A 22,079-nucleotide genomic window follows, 5' to 3' on the forward strand; every position below is an offset into this window, starting at 1 on the left:
TAAGTGCTTGCTGATTACCTGATCATTTATTGACAACAATTGGTGTCTTTCCATATCAAATACTTTTCTCCAAAAGATAAAGTAGTCCTGTTATCTTCTGCCTATTGGATCTCTCTCTCTCCCTTCATGCTCAAAAGCTTTGAAAATAAACCCAAGAATATGCTATGATTCCATGGTTTCTTGTTGTAATAAAATAAAGTAAAAATGAAGTTTTTAACAAACTGTCACATGATTCATATTGGCACATCCTAGAAAAAAAAAATTTGGCTCTATGGTCTCGTTAATCCAAGGTCTAAAATCAGATCTATTTTGGTTATGTATTCAGTGTCCCATCTGTCCCTGTGTCATTAAGGTCAAAATATGAGGCAACTCTGGCAAAAAAAGTTCCTGATTTAATGAGACATAAATAAAAACTGATGATTTTAACTCTACAACTACATTTCTGAGAGCAAAGGTGTAGTCTTCATTATATGACTGAACAGAAATGGAGAGCCATTTGACTGTGGCACATTATGGACCTGTCAGACTAGTGTGATTAAGGCAATTTTCACATGAAATTCGATTATGAGTAGAAGGGCTTCCCTTCTTCGCATTCAAGTGATGTGAGGGAAATTGTTGAGCTGTCTTAATTAAAAACAACTCCTGACTGATTGGCAGTTGGGCATCAGGATGGAATCTGGCAGCACATCAATGGGAGAAAAAAGATGAAGAATTAATGACAGGTGAAGGCTTTGTCAAAAAAGACTGGATGCCTGCCGTCAATCAAGCTTGTGAGAACTTGTAATTGTGATTCTCCTGAGAAAGCAGCTAGTGAGGCTAGGTTCACTGATGAAATAAAACAATTGGTGCTGCTTTATTTGAGCACAGTCCAGAATTAAGAAAGCCACCCCCTAACAGCATTTTAGCCATAGCTGAAAATGACATTTTCACAATTTTTTCTCTGTTCACCAAAGTAGCTTCTGTCTCATCAGTTTCACTTGCCCCTAATTCCTTAATCTATATCTAAAAATATAAAGAAAAAGTAAACATATATTTCACAATTGTTAGAAAGAGTTTAAAGGATCCAATAAACCCACTCCTTCATTCCACAAAAGAGGTTGGAGTTTAGGACAGAAAAAAAACAGTGATTTGTTCAAGTTTCACAGTGAGTCACAGACAAAATCAAGTTTTGTCTTCAATTTTTTACTTGTTCGAAACTAAAGTGAGAGGGGGTAAGACATACACACATGCATATGTGTATAAATGCATATATATAATATAGTATAAACATTTCTAGGGAGAAATATAAATAGAGAAAAAAAATTATATATATATATATATATATAATATGCTATATGTGGACAGAGAGAAAAAGATTTTGAGAGATAGAGAGAGAGAGAGGAGAAATATATAGAGAGAGAAATAGAGAGAGACAGAGGAAGAGACAAAGGTACAGGTAGAGAAAGACAGAGATAGAGAATTAGAGACTGAGAAATAGAGGGATACCAGGACAGAGAGATGGAGATATACACAAAGATATCTGGAAAGAGACAATGCCAGAGATAGGAATAATTCATTGAAAGGTAGATGGAAGGGCAATTAGAAATAATCTAGTTTTTAAACCATCACATTAAAGATAGGAAACTCAGACCTAGAAGGGCAAAGTGATGTGTACAAGGGCAAAAAGATAATAAGTTCTTATTATTTTATTGGAATTAAGGTCTCTGTCTCCAAGTGCAGCAGACACTTCCATTTTCCTCAACTCTCCTTCACCTAAAACCCAACAATTAAGAAATACAGAGTCCCAAAATTCCTATTCAGGTTTAATTTTTAAAGATGTATTAATACTTTTGGAAAATTATGGATGGATATAAATGTATATGTCCATGTTAAGTATCTGTTTGTATGTTAGTAAGTATGTATGAATAGGAAGCTATTTGACTGTAGCATAGTATGGTTCCACTATCGAAAACAGTTTAAGAGAGATTGGGATCTATATATAAAACTATATGTGTATGCATACCTATCTATATATATATGCATATATATATTCACTTATATATTCATACATAAATGAGATTCCATGCAATTCCCTTTATGTATTAAAGGAATGCCACTGCATGGTCCAAAGAAAATAATGAGCTTCTCTAGTCTCTTTTCTCCTCACTTTTCCTTAGGGAGACTTTATTTCCCACCAGAAGGAAAAGTTAGAGGTGGGGAGCCAGAAACATGACCACTCTGTTCTCAGAGAAAAAGGGAGCATACTAGCCTAGTATCATATCTTTCTATTCTTTTAAATATTATTAGTTGAGGGAATATCATCATGTTCAAGATAACTTCTGAATACTATTTCATAATTAGGTGAAATAGGACCCCAAGCTTTATATCTATGGCATGATCCCTTTTTTTCCCAAATGCCAGTTCCACAGTTATTTTTTTTTTATTATATGAAATTACAAAGAATACCCCATTTAACTAAGTCATTAGTGAGAGGACAACAAAGTGATACAGCAGAGTGATGGATCTAGAGTCAAAATTCAGTCCCAGAGACTCACTCGTTATGTGTGTGTGGGCAAATCACTTCACTCTTTTTGCATCAGTTTCCTCATCTAGAAAATGCCCTGAAAAAAGGAATGTCAAATCACTCCAATATATTTGCAAAAAAAAAATGCAAATGGGATCACAAAGAGTCAGACACAACTGAAATGACTAAACAAGAAAAATAAAATGGAAATCAGAAAAAAATATCCTTGGTAGATTATAGATCATAAATTTCAGAGTGAAGGAGTTCTTTCATTGGACTGAAGTAGCTCAGTTCAACCAAGAGAGTGAGTCCCAGATTTTACCCAAGGGGAAGTTCCCCAAAGTCTCTAGAGTAGTAAACTGGGAATATGATAGAGATTTCCTACTTCTCACATTTGTTCTGAGAGTCTTGTCATTCAGCAGCTGGAACAGAATTTTTATCATCCACCTTCTTTGTCAGAGCTAGAAGCCATAAAGGTCAAGCAACTACAGAGACTGAAACAATTTGAAGTCTGAAGAGAAATTAAAATGACTCAACACAAAATTGAAGAAGCCTGAAAAAAACTGGAGGTCTCTCCCACCCATAATATCTAACTCCACTCCACCCTGAATCCAGAATAGAGCATTCATCTCTACCATCTATGTGTCTTTTGCCAATGGGATTTAGTAACTACTGGGGTTACATATAAATCCATATTGTTGCTGTGTTGTCATTTGTCCTTTTTATTGATGAGGAAGAGTGACATCAGGAGGGTGTAAAGGGAGGCAAGACTGTGCAAAATCATAATTCTTACAACCCCTCCAATCATTCAGAGTTCAATAGCAAGATAGTCAGGATGACTGGTGATGACCTTCACACATAAAGAGATGTACATTTTAGAGCACGATTTCTGTCAAGGGTTCTTGGATTCCTCCATTTGTCGATTTAATGTCTCTTTCTTTTTCTCTTCTAACTCCATCTATCTCTCATTAAACATAATTATATTATGTAATTCATCTTACACCTGGTGGTACTATTACTTCTATTGTCCATCCATTCCTAATAGAATATAACTTTTTGATAGAAATATTGCTTTATTTTTCTTTAAATCTCAGTGTCTAGTACAATGAGTTGCATATTGTAGATATTTAAAATGGTTCACATATTTGGTTGACTTGACTTAGGAAGTAAATAACCTGGAATGAATGAGTAAATTTTCAGAATGAAATTAATATTAAAAAAAAGAATTCTCATCCTCTGTCAGCCACATACACATATGCATATACAATTACAATAAATAAACAAAAACCTTAGAGTACATACATGATTAAGATGAGATAAGAAGAAAGTGTAAAGAACGTACGTCTTGAGCAATAGCAGTAAAGCAAAATCTAAATCTAAAAGTAAAGGGAAATGGCAATTTCATTTCAGAGAACACTTAGGAAGAATTTCAATTTAATTGAATTCAACAAACATAAAATATTAAGTGAAAGAACCTTGAATAGCGCAGAGGTCAAAGATGAAAATAAAAGACAAAGAAAAAAATGAAAGAGACAAAAATGAAACATCTTTTGCCTTTGAAACAGTTGTGAGTTACTTTGGAGAAACACTGTGTATAGACAACTAAATGTAAAGAGGAAGCACATTAGGGAGATACCTATCATCTGAGAATACCCAAGATAGACATCCTGTGAGAAGTTTTGAGCTAAACTTTCAAGGAAGTTAGAGATTCTAATAGGAAAATAGTAAAAGAGTGCATCAGGGAATATTGTAGAGGGACATATATGGGAGATAAGTAACTCTTTGTGAGATACAGAAACTTGAAAATGTTGATTGTATCATAGATACTATAAAATGCAGTGATATGTATTAAGTCTGTAAAGATGTGCTGAAGAATGTGAAGGACATTATAAGTTAAAGAGAGTTTGCAATTTTATTCCAGGGGCATTTTGGAGCTAATGCACATTGTACATAATCATGCCCAAGATATCCTATTGCCCTATCCTCTAAGGAAAAAACCCTTCTTCATACTTCTTTGGGGGGGGGGAAGCCTTTATAACCACTTCTTAGTCTTCTTTGTCTCTTTATCCTCATTCACATAATTCTTGACTAACACTTCTCTTGAATTTAGCTGAGGGAGAAAGATGAATTCAGGATAGCTCCAAGACTGAAAGTTTGAGTGATGGGCAGCTAGATGGCACAGTAGATAGAACACTGACCCTGGAGTCAGGAGTACCTGAGTTCAATTCTGGCCTCAGACATTTAATGACTGCTTAGCTTTATGAACTAGGGCAAGTCACTTAACCCCATTGCCTTAAATAGCCAAAATTAAAAAAAAAATCTCATGACCCTAATTTAAAAAAAAAGAAAATTTGAGTGTTGCATTTGAATACAGGAATTCAAAAGAAGGGGTGACTTTTGAGGGAAAAATATAGGTATTTATTTTGGGACATCCTGAGGTTCAGATATATGTAGCTACATCTACTTAATATGGTCAACAGGCAGATAGAGACATAGGATTGGAGTTCAGGAGAAAACTGAATTTGGGAATAATCTCAACTTAACTGGTAATAACCAAAGCAATTCATGAAATGATTTAGAAATAGAGGGGGAGATGACTCAAAACAGAGCTTTGGATTTAATTTCTCCATTTAAGGATTAAACTATATGATTACAACTATAACAGTGCCAATATTGTACACTGCATTTGGAAATATTTCTATTTTCTATAGTTGCTATCAGCATTCACACTCTTTACTTTATAAGGCATAGGTTCTGTGTTCTAATCCATGTAGGAATTCTATTCGTTAGGGCCACTATAAAAGTATAGCTAGGAAATAATACATGCTATTTCATCCTGCATTAAATTGTTTACAAATCCACTCACTATTCTGATACTCTCTTCACATAGTGTGGAAATGGAACTAGACAGTCAGCTGTCAAAAATTCTCCCACTTTCTTAATTCCTGACTAGTTCATCTTCTTTTCTGGTTATACATCCTTTTGATGGCAACTGCTTTGTAAAATCCCTCAGGCAATTCTTCAGTTCTTTAATCATGTTGTGGCTATTATGAACCTTGTCATTATCCAGTAGCTGATTTGAAATTATTTCAACCAAAGCATTATTATTGGTATTGATAATTTAAAAAATTGTTTCCAGGAGAATCTTGGAATAATTGAAACCACCACTCTATTTGTTTTTCTAAATTTAGTGCATTCTGTACTCTTTCTATTATTTAGAGACAGAAAAAATATTTATTGTCCTGTAGATATAGGGATTGTTTCATTTTTTGTATTTATGTTCCCATTATCTATCACAGTATTTGACACATAACAGTCACTTAATGCTTGCAGATTGATTTTTTTAATTGATGGACTAGCTTTGTGTGTGTGTGTGTGTGTGTGTGTGTGTGTGTGTGTGTGTGTGTGTGTGTATGAGAGAGAGCTTTATTCAAGATAATTATGCCAAATTATTTTATCTTTGAGTGATTATTAATTTATCAGACCAGAGCTTAATAATTTGCTAATGGTGTAATGTTCTTAGACTTGATGCAGTCAGCATAGTATTATGCACAAACAGAAACATCTGGACCAATTTACCATCTATAAATAATTTCCATTCAGACTTTGCTTTGAAAGCTTCTATGGTTATACCATAATAACACTTACCATTAATAGCCAGAACCTCATTGCACAAAGTTTTCTCTTTTTCCAAACATTTGAGATCTAATATATTATGTAGCAAAATCAATGAGGTAGATATTTTAAGGAAGATCTTGCCATATCAAAGTATACAATCCAAACATTTACACGTGTATATATGAATATTTATATAAGACATATACATGCATATACCTTTCATAAACATACTTATATGAATACTACAAATATTCATACATGTGCATAAAAACACATAGAAAGACATTTCCTAGACACAAAACAACCTAGAATTTATAGTTCTCATTTTTCTAAGAGAGGTAACTAACTCAGGATTATCTTTTCCAACAGGGAAAGATGTCAGTTAGCACATGTTATCTGTCATATCTTCAATTTTTTTCTAATAAGACAGAATTCCTTTATAAAAATACTTAGAAAAGAGCATCACCAATAAAAGGTTGGAAAAGACATTTTTCTATTTCAAGAAAATTTTAAAAGTTCACAGAAGAGGTCTACACCACTGGAGTGGCTTGGAGCAAAGCTTTGGAAGTGGATGGAAAGATGGAACGAAATTGAAAGTTAGTTATTATAACTACAGATATGAATGTGATGTATATGAACTATAAAACTGAAGTAGAATGGATTAAAAACCAGGACTATACTATCATAACTAGAAAAATCTAACCAAAAATAAACAAGAAAGAAATTAAAGCGATTAATAGAATTTTAGAATAATTAGATGCAATAATCCTCTGAAGAAAATTGAATGAGACCCATCCAGAGGAAGAAAAACAAAACAAAGCAAAGCAAAACAAAAAAAAAATTCTTCAGAATCTGATGAACATTTAATAAAAATTGTGTATCTCTTTCCCTTAATCCTAATTCCTCAGACCAAAAAATGACTGATGCATAGGCATGTGTATCAAAAATATTTAAGTCCAATGCTAACTTGACTGTTTGCCACTGAGGGGAGGGGGTTGGGAAATGAGGGTGGAAGGAAATTTTGCAACTTAAAAGTATACATGTACATGTGTATGAAAACATAAATAAATCTTTAAAAAATTGAATGAGAATAATAAGGAATCTACATATTTTTTCCTCAGCAATACATAGTTGCTATACAATATATTGGTGCATAAAAATCTCACAACCAAATTCAGAAAATAAGAAATATTTAATGTACCATTTTCAGAACAGAAAGCAATAAAAATTGTTTTCAATAATGGACAGTGGAAAGAGAAATTGAAATTAACTGGAAACAATAATCTAAATCTAAAAAACAAAGAACAAAATATAGGAAGAATCAATAATTTTATTCAAAAGAATGACAACAATGAAATAATACACTAAAATTTACGGTATGTAGACAAAGTAGTACTTAAGATAATATTGATATGTCTGAACACTTACATCAATTAAAAAAATAGCAGATTGATGAACTGAATATCTACCTAAAAATGTTGGAATATGTTAAAATAAAATATTTTAATTAAAAACCAAACTGGAAATACTGATAAATTTTAGGGAAGATGTGGGCAATTGGGACACAAATGCATTATTGATGGAGTTGTGCACTGATTCAAACACTCTGGAGAATCATTTGGAACTATGCCTGAAGAGTAATAAATGCAATGGTAATCTATGATAGATGGCTCTTCTCCGCAAAACAATGCTTCAAGATAATTTCAAAAGACATACAATGTAAATGCTATCACCTTCAGAGGAAGAACTGATGTAGTATGAATGTAGATTTAAGTATACTGTTTTTACTTTTTTATTTCTTTGATTTTTTTGGGTGTGGTTTTTCCTTTCTCTTCTGTTTCTTCTTTCACAGCATGACTTATTGAAATATGCTTACATGATGGAATATACATAACTGATATCAGATTGTTTGACATCTTTGGATAAGAAATGGGAGAGAGAGAAAAAAATTTCAACTCATAATCATAAAAATAAATGTTGGAAAAAATCTTTAAATATAATTGAAAATTAAATAAAATACTACTTAAAAAATAACTAACTATAGATGGAATAAAATACCTGAAAGAATATTTGCCAAGATAAACCCAGAAATTATATGAACATATACATAAGATGCTTTGTATACAACTAAAGTCAGATTTTAAAAATCTAATCCTGAAGGCATTAACTAATTGAGAAGAGAGGGATGACTGTCAGACTCTCAGAATCTAGCTTAATATACTATTTCTTTTTGATTTTTCTTGCCTTGGAACTAAATACTTCTACCTACATAGGGCTTCAAGAAACAAGGATTAATCTCGGGCCAAGAGGAGTACTACAGTCAAGGATCCATCTATGCATCTATCCATACTTCTATGAAAATATCTACTTACTTAAATATCTATCTAATCTATCTAATCTATCTATCCATCTCTCGCTCTCTTTCTCTCACTCTCTCTTATTAGGTAGATAGATAGGTTCACATCTATTTATCTTCTTATAGATAGTTATACTTAAATGTATATATATACATATATGATAACACACACACACATATATATATCATTTGAACTATATAATTTTTAAATATATATGTTGCAAAGATATGTATGTTTATATACATTTCTGAAAAATGCAGTTTGGAATTCTTTGTGGGTAAATGCGTACCTTTTGAGTAGCTATGACAATTATCATTTATTGCAGCCTATATTTGCCTTGAGTATGTTTAACTCTTTCCTTCCAATATTAGTATATTAAAGGGTATTTTTGCTTTGTTTTGTTTAGCTTTTGTCCTATTAGGTAATTAGAAATATCCTCATATACCATTTCTCCTCATTAAATCTGTATAATTGCTTTAAGGTTTAAAGTTTGAAGAGGAAACTTTTAATGTCAGTAGGGGAGCAGTGGGATCATTTTCCCTATGAAGAGTTCAATCCATCCTTGTGTATCTAGGTTAAATTCCTGACTTCCAAATTAAAGCCAGCTCAGCTAGTGTCTTCTCTCCATCTAGCAATCTTCACTAGGAGAAATCCGTTACCTTTCTGACTCTTCAAATCACTAGGTCTGGTCCTAAAGGGACAAACTCCCCATTCTAAAGACTTTAACAAGTTATAGGAGTTCTAATTGTCATGCCTACTTGATTTTCAAATGAGCAATGGAGAGTAGTTAAAACTGGAGACAAGAAGTAATATTTCTATTTCTCCCCATGACTCACTCCATGATTGACCTCTGGCAAGCCTCCCTGCGGTCTTAGCCTCTCCAACTTTAAAGAAGAGATTTGCTCACATTCTCACTCGGTTTGAGACAAAACAAAATAGAACAAAACATTTTCTTTGCATTGTTATGTCTTCTGGCAAAGTATGGTATTTACTTTTTGTCACTGTCAAGTTCATAGGCTTTCAAAAGTTACTGGATGACTGGTTTGCATTAACAATTACTTTATAAGATATAATACCAGTTTTGATCAAACTGCATGGGATTTGGGGTTGAAAAGGTCCTTGCTCATTATTTACTCCAACCCCCTCATTTTAAACAGGAGGTATTTGAAGCCTACAGAAGTTAAATAACTTTTTCAATGGTGCCATTAGTAAGTTTCAATGCTAGGATTTGAGCCACCTTTCCTATGATTTCTTAATTTTTAGAAATCTCCATGGACCACAAAATGACAGACTCCAAATATGAAAAATATCTTAGAACAAAAAATACTAGACAGGCGTAGAGGTTTTGACAATAGAATAATTGACCTCAGATGAGAATGACAGAACTTCAAAGGATTTTTAGACATCATCCAGTCTCAGTACATATGTAAAAAATCAGACCAAGAGATCAAAATTTTGTTTTCTAGTTTCATAGTGACTCATTAATAGACCTTATACTAGAATCCCAGAAGTGTGTGATAGAGCCAGCTGGCAAGATTTCTAGAGCCAGTTGTTAAATTTTCAATGGGAATATTTATATTTTGGAAGATAATATCTTTTATAAATCAGGGATTGATCTAATTTTTTGTTGATTACTTAGACTTAAGTAAATTATGGAATGTTTAGAATACAAATTAAATTTAAAAATATCATTTCAAAAACACTCTCCTGAATCTGGGTCTTTTGACTTACAACCTAATGTTCATTATTCAGGTATGTGCTTTTTATGTCAACATGAAGATAAGCATTACATTGAAAGGGTTTGGAAATTTTAGGGTATTTTAAAGAAGATACTGTCAGATTACTTGTCTTGCCCATCCTAAGCTGAGAAAAGGGAAGCTTGGTTAATATTGTATTGAAGTTAAAAAAATAGTGTCAAAATTTATTGATATTTCAGTCAATTTGCTTGTTGAACACCTAAAAATAATTGCTTTTCTCTATCAACAGTTAGCTTCAAAATAAACTAGGCTAGTTGGTTCCATAATGCCTAGAATGTAAGATGAAGAGAAGTGAGGGTCTCTACTGAAACCTTACCCCAGACACTCACCAATTGAACTGCTTAACTTCACCAAGCCTCAGTTTGCTAATATGTAATATGATAGAGATTAAACTTGATGAAATTAATTTAAGGTCCCTTTGAGCTCCAGATGTATGAGATGTTGACATTTAATAAAATGTTTTCTAATAAAGAGTTTGATTATGGAGTAGTCTGTTTTTTATTTGATTTTCTTTCCTTTTTTCTCTGAATTTTTCAGTTGAAGGAATAGAGTAGGAAGTTATTTGGAGGTCATGCAGCTGCTAATTCAATAATTCAACAATAATTTGAGTACTAATTATATGCATCACATTAGCCTGTCTCTGATTATTGAATGATTGAAAAAAAGAAAGACAGTTGCTCTGATACAAAATGTAAAGTCTACCAAGTGGCAAACTCCAGTCTTAAATATGTGTTTATTTCCCCAAGGTTAATGTCCCTGCCTCCAAATTGTACTATACTGAAGTCATATGACCACTTTTTTTTCTTAATATATGCAGATGATTTTCACAGTAACATAGAGATGATATTTTATAAAAGTCAGCCTTAGTTTTCCTTTTGGTTTTCTTTCTTGTTTTCTAAAAATTAGGTAAGAAAAGGGAACTGACTGATATTTTTAAAAAAGTGAATGTAGTGTTCATTAGATTCTGAAGGCTCTTTTGTTTGCTTGCATGTTTTCGTTCTTCCTTTTGCTTTTCTTTCTCTAGCTGGAGATAACATTGCCCATAGCCAATCTATTAGATGGGTCCTAGCTCTGATTTGTTGAGAAGAGTTGGTTCTGTCAATGCTGATCATCTCAAAATGATGTTGTTAATGTGTAGAATATTCTCTTGGTTCTGCTCCCTTTGCTCAACATAAGATCCTGTAATTCATTCCATGCTTCTCTAGAGTGTGACCAATCATGGTTTCTTATAGAACACTAGTACTCCATAGTATTCATTACTTGTTCAGTCCATTCCCCAATTGCTGGTCATTCCCTCAATTTCCAGTTTTTTTGCCACTACAAAAAAGAACTGCTATGAATATTTTGGAACATACAGGAGTTTTCCCACTTTTTATTATTTCTTCTGGAACAGGCCTAGAATTGGAATGGCTGGGTCAAAGGGATTGAATATTTTTATTGCTCTTTGGGCATAGTTTCACATTGTTCTTCAGAATAGTTGGAACAGTTCACAGCTGCCTCAGCAATGTATTAATGTCCCAAATCTCTGACAACCTATCCAACACTGATCATTTGCCCTTTCTGTCATAGGTTTGTGGTAATATCTTCTAGTTGTTTTAATTTGTATTTCTGCAATTAATAATAATTTGAAACATTTTTCATATAATCATATATATAGCTTTAATTTCTTCTTTGAAAACTCTCTATTCATATCTTTTGATCATTTATCTATTGGGGAATGACTTGTAACTTGCAAATTTGATGTAATTTTCTATATATTTTAGAAATGAGACCTATATCAGAATCCCTAGTTATGAAAATTATTTCTTAGCTGTCTGTTTTCATTCTAATTTTGACATCATTGATTTTAATACTGCAAAAAATTTTTGACATATTTAAAATCATTTCTTTTGCAATTTAAATTTTACTGTATTTTTTGCTTGGGCATACATTTGTTCCCTTTCCATAGATTTGATAGAATATTCCTTGGGATATTAATTTATCTATAATGTCACACTTTATGTCTCAATCTTGTACTCATTTTGACCTTATTTTGATATAGGGTGTGAGATGTGGGTCTATGCCTAGTTTTTGCTATATTATTTTCCAGTTTTCCAAACAATTTTTTCCAAATAGTTCTTATCCCAGAAACTGATATCTTTGGGTTTGTCAAAAAATAGATTACTGTGGTCATTTAGTACTATCTCTTTTTAATCTATCTTAATCCACTGATCCATTACCCTATTTCTTAACCAGTACCAGGTAGCTTTGTTGACTGCTACTTTATAGTATAGTTTTAAATCTGGTAGAGCTAGGCCATTTTCCTTTAGTTTTTTTATTAGCTCCCTTTCTATTCTTTATCTTTTGTTACTCCAGATGAATTTTCTTATGATTTTTGTGATTTGGACTGAAAGAAGTATCACAATCTTGAAAACTGAAAATTATAGCAATTCATTTATCAAAAAAGGGCACAAATAAATACATGTAATCTATCACACATTTATACCAGGATACAAAATCTGGTACATAATTTGACCAGGGTTCCATGATTTCCATTCTCTGGGATATGTGTCCTGTAAATGTCAGAGGAACATTATTTCACCAGCTGGGAGATTCCTTCAATGTTTGGAGTCAAGTATTTAGTCTGAAATAATTCAGGAAAAAGAATATGGATGCAGATTTTATGAGTTTAATTTTGTTGCATAAATGAGATCACATAAACCAAGTCAATGCCTATAAAGAGAACTGGATAATTAATAGGTTTCTAAAATGACCACTCTTAGATGAAAACTTATGATCTTTCATCATAAAGAAATCAATACATTGGGAATAAAGCTATATCATTACTAAAAAAAGTTTGCACCTAGTATCATAGCATCCAAATTCCCAGAGAAAAATATGAGTGAATTATAAAGAGACATAGATGCAAAACTTTAATAATGGGAGATCTCAATCTCCCTCTCTCGGAACTAGATAAATCTAGTCTCAACATAAAGAACAAAGAAGTTAAGGAGGTAAATGAAATCTTTGAAATCTTAGATATGACAGACCTCTGGAGAAAGCTTAATGACAATAGAAAAGAATATACCTTTTCCTTGGTAGTATATAGCACCTTTACCAAAACTGAGAATGTACTAGGGCATTAAAAACCTTATCATGAAATGCAGGAAGGCTACAATAATAAATACACATTTCTCAGTCCATGATGCAATAAAAATTGCATTTCATAAAGGATCATGCAAGGTTAAATCAAAAACTAATTGATAATTAACAACTTAATTTCAAATAATGAGTGAATCAAACAGCCTCTAAAAAAAATAATCAATATCCAAGAAAATGATACTAAGGAGACATCATACCAAAATTTATGGGATGCAGTCAAGGCAGTTTTGAGGGGAAACTTTATATCTCTAAATGCCTATATGAATAAAATAGAGAAAGAGGAGATCACTGAATTGAGTATGCAACTAAAAAAGGCTAGAAAAAGAAAAAAATAAAGATGCCTAATTGAATAGCAAATTAGAAATTCTGAAAAATCAAGGCAAAGATTAATAAAATTGAAAGCAATAAAACCACTTATCTAATAAATAAAATTGTGCTAATTTTATAAAAAAAGCCAATAACATAGATAAATCTTTGGTTAATCAGATTTAAAAAAAAAGAAGTTGACCAAATTACCAGTATCAATTACAAAAATGATGTATTAACCCAATAATGAGCAAATTAAAGAGATAATGTGGAGCTAATTTGCTGAATTTTATGCTAATAAATTGGATAACCTGAGTGAAGAGGATGCATATTTGCAAAAATACAAACTGTACAGATTAAAAGAACTGAAAATAAAATACTTAACACCATTTTAGAAAAAAAAATTAAAGAAACCATCACTAAACTACTATGAAAAAGTATCCAGGTCCAGACAGATTTATAAGTTAATTCTAACAAATATTTAAGTAACAATTAATTACTATTCTACAGAAACTTTTTTAAAAAACAGAAGAGTTCTGCCAAATTATTTTTTATGACACCAACATGGTGTTTATACCTAAACCAGGAAGAACCAAAACAGACAAAGAAAATTATAGACTCAATCTTCCTAATGAATATTGTTGCAAAAATCTTAAGTAAAATTTTAGCAATGTGACTACAGCAAGTTATTACTAGAATAATATACCATGATCAGATAGGAATTATACCAGATTGGCAGGAATGATTCAATATTAGTAAAATACTCAACATAACTGAACATATAAATAGTAAAAGCAGTAGAAATAATATGATTATCTCAATAGATGCTGAAAAAAGCCTTTGATAAACTAAAAAATACATTCCTATTACAAACACTAGCTAATTTATGAATAAATGGAATTTTCCTTAAAATAATAAATAGTATCTATCTAAAATGATCAAAATATATTGTATGTAATGGGGATAAACTTAGAGCATTTCCAACAAAAACCAAGGATGCAAAGTTTTCAATCTTTGTAGGTGACATGATGGTATATCTAAAGAACCTGAGAAAATCATCTAAAAAACACCTTGAAACAATTAAAAAGTTCCACAACATTGCAGGATATGAAATAAGCCCACATAAATAATTAGCATTTCCATATATATATGTATATATAAAGAAATTCCAGTTAAAGTAACAACAGACAACATACTTGGCAATCTATCTACCCAGACAAACCCAGAAACTGTATGAACACAAAGAACTTCTCAACCAAATAAAGTCAGATCTCAACATTTGGAAAAATGTCAATTGTGCATGGTTAGGTTGAATTAATATCATAAAAGTAACAATTCTACCCAAATTAACATTACTTATTCTGTGTCATATCAATCCATTTATCAAATATATATTTTACTGAACTAGACAAAATAGTAACAAAATTCATGTGGAGCAACAAAAGATCAAAAATAGCAAGGCAACTGATGGAAAAAATAAAGGAAGGTGGCTCCATCAGATCTAAAACTGTACTACAATGGAAATCATCAAAACTGCCTGGTAATGGTTAAGAAATAGAGTAATGGATCAGAGAACTAGGATAGGTTCGCAAGAAAATGTAGTAAATAACTACAGCAATCTACTATTTGACAAACCCAAAGACATCAACTTCTAGGATAAGAACTCAGTATTTGACAAAAATTGTTGGGAAAACTGGAAAATAATATGGAAAAAACTAGACATAGGCCCACATCTCACACCTTATACCAAAATAAGGTCAAAATGGAACAGGAGTTAGACATAAAGGGTGACACCATAGATAAATCAATAGACCAAGAAATTATCTATCAGATCTATGGAAAAAGCACACATTATTTACCACAAAAGAAATAGAGTACATTATAAACTGTCAAATGAATGTTTTTGACTATATTAAATTATATTATAAAAAATTATATTAAATAAAGGTTTTGCACTAATAAAATCAATGCTGCCAAAATCAGAAGAGAATCAGAAAGCTGGGAAACAATCTTCATAACCAATGGGGGCAGCTAGGTAGTGCAGTGAGTAGAACACAGGCCCTGGAATTGGGAGGTCTTGAGTTCAAATTCAGCCTCAGACACTTAATAATTACCTAGCTGTGTGACCTTGGCAAATTATTTAACTCTAATGCCTTTCAAAAACAAACCAAAACAACAACAACAACAAAAAATGTTCATTCCCTTTGATGCAGTAATTCTAATCCTAGGCCTTTATCCAGAAGAAATCATAAAAAATGTGAAAAGTCCCACATGTTCCTAAATATAAATAGCAGCTCTTTTTGTAATGGCTAAAAATTGGAAATTGAGAGAATAACCATCAATTGGATAATAGTTAAGCAAGTTGTGCTTTGGAATATGATTGTTCTATAAGAACCCATAATTGGTCAGTCTCTAGAAAAGCATGGAATGACTTATAAGAGCTGATGCTGACTGAAGGGAGTACAACCAAGAGAACAATATACACATCAACAGCAACTTTGTGAGATGATCAACCTTGATAGATGCAGCTCCTTTCAGCAGTTCAGAGCTAGGACAACTGTATTACAAAGTCTATGGAAAATGCTATCCCCTTCCAGAAGAAGAAAAACAAAACAAAAGAAAACAAAATTAAAAAAAAACAAACATGGTGAAGTCTTTATAAAACAATCTCCTGTATAACTCTTTCCCTTCAGCCTAATTCCTCATACTGAAATTTTCTAATCTATAAACTTGTTTATCACCAATATGTATGCAAAATGCTAACCTGACTATTTGCTCCCGAGGGGAGGGAGTTGGGTAGGGAGGATGTAAGGAAATTTTGTAACAAAAATATGCATATGAATATCCATGAATGTTGAAAAAGTTTCCTAACATGTATTTGTAAAAATAAAATACCAATAAAAATAAAGAAATCAGTAACTTTCCAATCATAAGTAAGGTCTTATTTGTCAGAGTCACATTAGATTTTTGTTGTTGTTTTTTCAGATTGTTAAGTTCCTTGTTTGAGGTTCTGGCAATGGTCTTTATTTTGACTGAATTTCATAGAATATTATTTTTTATCAAAATACTTTAATGATTCTTTTATTTTTCGATTGATCTTCTGGAGAAATAAAAGTTACTTAGTGTGTTTAAAGTTAAAGGAATGTTTTTCTCTCTCGCTTCCCTACTTCTTGTTTTGGCCTGGAAACTCCAGCAGGTGTCTTTGACTTAAGCAAGTTTACCTTAACAGTCTGAATATTGACTTCCTTGTCAAGTCAAACATCTTCAGCAGTTCCACTGGCTTCTTGCTTCTTGGGTTCTTTGTGACACCCAGAAACTCATGGTGATGCTGGGCTTACGTACTATGGCAGCACCCACAGTATCTCCTATGCCACCCTCTTAATAAAGTTCTTCCACCATCAAAATGCATTCATTGGTTGCCTGGGAACTCTCATGGATGAATTTCTTATCGAGGGTCTTAATTGTAAAGGGATCTAGCAGACAGATATGGATATTACCTTCCTTTAGCTGTTATGCAGCTACCAAGGCTTCATGGAGGGTTACCAGAGCTCCAATCATTCACCAGGTCTTCCTTCCTCTTCAGAACCACCTTAGTCTTGCCAACTTGGAAGTTTTCATTATTGTTGTAAATGACTGTATTCTCTGGATGGCTGGTGTTGGCAGCTAACTCTACTACTTTCTCAGTGGCAATAACATAACTCAAGTAAAATTCTGTCCCCTTGGGGTATGCTCCAGAGCATAGGCTCTTCAAGGGACATCTTAGAAGAGTCATCTTTCCTGTTGAACAGTGAGTGCAGCATGAGCCAAAGAGGTTGATGTCACTTTCAGAAATGACTACCATACAGATCTAATCAAAGTCCTAAGTGAAGAAGATCCTGGTCCTGCAAAAAAAGGCACACCCAGGTCTGTGTAGCAATGCTTACCATGTACTGTTCTGCGATGAAACATTCAATGAAATGATCAGGATGCCTCATATATCCTGAAGAGTTCTGAACAGGTGGAATTCTTAATGTCCCCATACTGGACAATCACATGGTTATTGGCATTTGTCAACTTAGTCAAGGCCATGCCACAGGCTTTGCAGTTGTCTCCAAGTTTGTAATTTAAGGAAGATGGCATCTGATATTTATATTAACTGAAGGGACATCCTCTTTGGGGGAGGGTAATCATAGATTGGGTTTTGCCTTAAATTTCCTCAAAGTTGTATTCTGCCATGATTTTGGGAAGGGGCTTCCCATGCAAAAATGTCTTATCTTTTACAACTGAGATTCCTCTGTCCTTCTACAACTTTGCAATGATAGTCAGTGGTTTATGCTTGCCTTGCTCAAAGGTCTTAAAGAATTTTTTTACACTCTACTCATTCACAATGATTACATTCCACCCAAAGGCTTCACTTTACTTCTGGCACACTTCTACTGCAGTGTTAATGCAGTGCTGCAGTGGTTAATGTCAAAGATGGTAGCCAGGTTGTTCATTCTACAGAATTCTGAAAAGACCATGACTTCCCACATGGAACCTTCAGATAACTCCCTGTTGCCCAGCAAATGATGCACACATTAATGTCTTGTTGAAGTATTTACTGGTGTAAGCCATTCCACAAGCTGCTCCGCAGGAGAGCCAGTAGCCACACCTGTCAGGACTTGTTTAAGAATTGGGTGACTGTCAAGAATAGTATGGAACTTCTTCAAGTTCAACATCTCAGCATGTGGCAGGGAGTTAGCCTCAGTGCAAACTTTATAGAGAAAGAACATGACCCTTATATAACTCAAAGGGATTATTGTTGGAGTCCCTTGGGTCCTGATGTTTGTTCTTCAGATTGTGGAAAAAAATGAGCTGTCATGACTTCAGCCTCACTGCAACATGATATGAGGTGGCCTGAGTTGGTTCAATGATGACTTGGACAGGGTTAATACAAAGCCAGTTAGTAATGTGCTTCAGTGCCTGAAATTTCTCTTGGTCTGACTTCTGGTAACCCTCCATGGTGAATGGAGTTTGGCTCATTTCCTGAGCTTGTGGCAGAGACAGAAGCAATATTAAGAGAGAATTGGAACTCAAAGAGGAAGGAGGAGGAAGACAGGGTTATTTTTTAAGAGAATGAGATTGGCAGGTTATAGTATTTCTAGATAATTAAAACATTCTAAGAATTTGCAAGAAATTTAACCATGGGTAGGAAAACACTGAATCCAAGATTAGAAATGATTTATCAAAAACAAATTCTACTAAATGTTGTATCTTATGCTGTTTATGTCATCAAGTTTCTATAAAACTTGAGAAGGATTTATTATTGGAGTGGTTTCTTTAATAGACTACAGACTCTTGAAGACTTTTATATGTCTCCTCCTGGAACTTTTCTTGCCACTTGGAGCCTCTTCATCCTGAAATATCAATTCACTTCTAAAAATTTCTCAACTTGTAGTGTCTTTTAATGGTATCTCCTTCTCTCATTGGTGAGTTCCCTCTAAAGCCTCCATTATATTGAGCGGAGAGAATGGCTTTTATTTCTTTCCTGGTATCATCTTCACTTTTGAATTTCAAAATCATGTACTTACATTAAATAATTTTATACTCCATTCACTAGAAAATAAGAATGTAAGATACATAAAAGTAAAGACTGTCATTTTTCTTTTTCCTTAGATTTTTGTCCTCATCAGTTATCAGTGATTGACACATAGCAAACTAAAAATAAATGTTTCCTACTCTTTTTCCTCATTTCCACACTTTTTTCCTTCCCTTCCCTTCCCTCTTCCCTTCCCTCTTCTTTCCCTTTTTATCCTTTATACCTTTTTATGTTTCTTTGTCTCTCCCTCCTGTCTATATGAATTTAGACATTTGGTTTGTCTTTATATGTACACATAATAGTAATATATCTATATATCACACATGTTTATCTATTCATATATTATTTATATGCATACCTGTGTATGACTATATTTATAGATTATGTATGTGTGTGTGTGTGTGTGTAGATTCAGATCACATTTAGTAACTGATATAATAAATCTACACACACACATACACACACACACACACAAAAACATATATATTCAGCACAAATGCAAATACACACAAATATGATCAAGTGAATGGGAATGCATATTGACCCCAACTGTAAAATAACTTATGACATAAAGATTTAGTCCAATGTATTTATATCTTGGAGAGACATTGTAGATGAAAGATTTTTTTAAAAAGTCCTAAATATGAATAGGAAGAGGAGGGTAGATATTTCCTTTTTTTGGAAAATGTTCAATGCTTTCAATTATATAATGTTTCTCCTTGGACTAAAATCCTTCCTTTGAATTCTAATATTTATTTAATGATCTTATATGTTAGTGAATCATGAAATACTTCAGTCTCAGAAGAATCAAAAATCTTGATTATCCATAATGGAAAGTGACTTTTGACCAATTTCTACAAATTTATCATAATAATTTTTTTCTTTTTTTTTTTTTTTTGCAAGGCAATGGGCTTAGTTAAGTGGCTTGCCCAAGGCCACACAGCTAGGTAATTATTAAGTGTCTGAGGCTGGATTTGAACTCAGGCAGTCTGACTCCAGGGCTGGTGCTCTATCCACTGTGCCACCTAGCCACTAGCAATCAAAATAATTTTCATAAATGTTATTTAGAAAAGTATGCCTGACCAGAAAAGGATTTGAGTTGATTATGTAACTACTGTCAGCTTTTAAACATAGATGATCTGAATGATGGCTTTTTATTCTCAATCTTAAAAACCTTTGAAGAAGACAACTAGAACATTGATTGAATAAAATATGGAAAGATGGGTCATATGGGCTGAAAAAAACATAGGGGACTTGAAATTAATATTCCTGAAGGGAATAGTAGCCTTGATGACACCGGACATCTATTGCAGTGAGTAAGTAAAGGCAATATCTATGACAAGAACTTCAAGAAACTTTAAATATAAATAATTCTACTCAGAGATAGATATTGACTTTCTTATCATCTTATAATTAGTAATTGCCAGCTGTGTTATTATGCTGTGGACCATTCCAAGTTTAATAATTTTCATTTTACTATGACTTTAAAATTTTCCCCAATCCATTTGATTTCTATTATTTTTCTTTCCCCTAATGTGCCTCCCTTCACTTTTCTTTTTAAGCAAAACAATTTCTCAAGTTTACTATTTCATTTAATTGTTCTGCTTCGTTTCAGACTATTTCACTAGGAGAAGAAATACAGAGGTCATTTGGAAACTGACCCATTGCGAATAGCCTAAAAGCTTGAACCTGTTTGATTTCTGACCTGAACTACTTCACCTCTTCTCAGCAACATGATGCACACCTACTTCCTTGAATTCACTTTACTGGTGTCAAACTTAATTTGGATCCTTGATCAGCTTTAACCTTAATTCAGCTCAAAACTTCTGAAATCAATATTACCAACCTCAACCTCCGTTGTGGCAAGGATAACGTTTGTGTGCCACCACAAAACAGTACTGAATAACTAACATTAGGGATATTAAACTGCTCTGAATTTACTTAATCAGATTATAAATGTACTATCAAATTTCTAAGCAAATAAAATAGACCTGATCGTTAGAAACTGGGATTTGCTCTATTATCATTATCTCTCCTTTCTAAAAAGTACTGGCATTGAATAAATCACTGAATAACCTTTTTTCTGTTTCTGGGATTTGGACATGTTTCTCAAAAGAATAGTTGATGTCTCTCTGGTCTTGATTTCTGTCTCTTATTATTTGACCTTACCTTTGTCCTCAGTCCCAAACATCAGATCAAGTCAACTCAGCAGTCACTTGAAAGAAGCAAGGTGTGTAATATAAACAACAATGAAATATCTGGCCACAAAACTCTTATTGATCCTCAGGGGGCCTTTGAAGTAAGCCACACTGAAAATTCTTATAAGTGAGCTGACTGAACAAAGATTTTCTTGTATTTATAAGACATTTTCAAGCCACTAGGAAGCCAATTAGCAAAGTGTTAATTCAGTGTAGCACCTAGTGTCCTGAAATAATTAATACAGTTCAGTGATGGCCTATATCCCTAGGAAAGAGAATGATTTCTGCTCTAGAAAAATCCAACTGGTTGTGTGGGTTCATGTGCAGTGCTGGCTAATTACTGGGATAAGCCATTCTTAGGTCTGCCCACAAATTTTTCTTCTTCCCTCTGTAGTTTATACTTTTGAATATTATGCACCATTCATTTAATTCTAATACTTTTTTGTTTGAATCACTAATTATTGCCATGATGGGACATAATGATAAAATTTAAAGTTTTCAAAACCATGTTTTATACATACACACACACACACATATATATAAATATTTATTTAATTGATCTTTTTATTTTCTTAATTTTCTTTCACTGAGATTAGTATTGTCTTAATTTTCAAAGAAAAGAAACTGACTCAGAGAAGAAAA

The 22,079-nt window shown here is 32.9% G+C and overlaps 2 pseudogenes; both read right to left on the reverse strand.

The window, feature by feature from the left end:
* Positions 1-16,899: 16,899 nt before the first annotated feature.
* Positions 16,900-17,523, reverse strand: LOC141507611 (transketolase pseudogene; annotated as a pseudogene).
* Positions 17,524-17,533: 10 nt separating this feature from the next.
* Positions 17,534-20,904, reverse strand: LOC141507671 (transketolase-like; annotated as a pseudogene).
* Between the last annotated feature and the right edge of the window lie 1,175 nt (positions 20,905-22,079).

Source organism: Macrotis lagotis, chromosome 1 (genome assembly GCF_037893015.1).
Source record: "Macrotis lagotis isolate mMagLag1 chromosome 1, bilby.v1.9.chrom.fasta, whole genome shotgun sequence".
In the NCBI taxonomy this organism is placed as follows: domain Eukaryota; kingdom Metazoa; phylum Chordata; class Mammalia; order Peramelemorphia; family Peramelidae; genus Macrotis; species Macrotis lagotis.